The sequence below is a fragment of the Arachis ipaensis genome, chromosome B04 (genome assembly GCF_000816755.2).
Source record: "Arachis ipaensis cultivar K30076 chromosome B04, Araip1.1, whole genome shotgun sequence".
Classification (NCBI taxonomy): domain Eukaryota; kingdom Viridiplantae; phylum Streptophyta; class Magnoliopsida; order Fabales; family Fabaceae; genus Arachis; species Arachis ipaensis.
Window position 1 is genome coordinate 56529840 of NC_029788.2, and position 1483 is coordinate 56531322.

Consider the following 1483-nt stretch of genomic DNA (forward strand, 5'->3'; position numbering starts at 1 on the left):
AATGGCCAGCCCCTAAAACGAGATCACAGGATCAAAATATGATCATAAGATGGTTCCAAAGATGTCTAATACAATAGTAAAAAGTCCTATTTATAATAAACTAGCTACTAGGGTTTACAAAAGTAAGTAATTGATGCATAAATCCACTTCCGGGGCCCACTTTGTGTGTGCTTGGGCTGAGCTTGAATGTTACACGTGCAGAGGTCATTCTTGGAGTTGAACGCCAATTTGTAACGTATTTCTGGCGTTCAACTCTAGCTTGTGACGTGTTTCTGGCGTTTAACTCCAGACAGCAGCGTAGAACTGGCGTTTAATGCCCTATTACTTCGTCTAAACTCGGCCAAAGTATAGACTATTATATATTACTGGAAAGCCCTGGATGTCTGCTTTCCAACGCAATTGGAAGCGCGCCATTTTGAGTTCTGTAGCTCCAGAAAATCCACTTTGAGTGTAGGGAGGTCAGAATCCAACAGCATCAGCAGTCCTTCTTCAACCTCTGAATCTGATTTTTGCTCAAGTCCCTCAATTTCAGCCAAAAAATACCTGAAATCACAGAAAAGAACACAAACTCATAGTAAAGTCTAGAAATGTGAATTTAACATAAAAACTAATGAAAACATCCCTAAAAGTAACTAGATTATACTAAAAACATACTAAAAACAATGCCAAAAAGCGTATAAATTATCCGCTCATCACAACACCAAACTTAAATTGTTGCTTGTCCCCAAGCAACTGAAAATCAAATAGGATAAAAAGAAGAGAATATACTATAATTTCCAAACTATCAATGAAACATAGCTCCAATTAGATGAGCGGGACTTGTAGCTTTTTGCCTCTTGAATAGTTTTGGCATCTCACTTTATCCATTGAGGTTCAGAATGATTGGCATCTATAGGAACTCAGAGTTCAGATAGTGTTATTGATTCTCCTAGTTCAGTATGATGATTCTTGAATACAGCTATTTTATGAGTCTTGGCCGTCGCCCTAAGCACTTTGTTTTCCAGTATTACCACCGGATACATAAATGCCACCGACACATAATTGGGTGAACCTTTTCAGATTGTAACTCAACTTTGCTAAAGTCCCCAATTAGAGGTGTCCAGGGTTCTTAAGCACACTCTTCTTTTGCTTTGGACCTTGACTTTAACCGCTCAGTCTCAAGTTTTCACTTCACACCTACACGCCACAAGCACATGGGTAGGGACAGCTTAGTTTAGCCGCTTAGGCCAGGATTTTATTCCATTAGGCCCTCCTATCCACTGATGCTCAAAGCCTTGGGATCCTGGATAATTTATACGCTTTTTGGCATTGTTTTTAGTATTTTTAGTATAGGATCTAGTCACTTTTAGGGATGTTTTCATTAGTTTTTATGTTAAATTCACATTTCTGGACTTTACTATGAGTTTGTGTAGTTTGTGTAGATTTCAGGTATTTTCTGGCTGAAATTGAGGGACTTGAGCAGAAATCAGATTCAGAGGTTGAA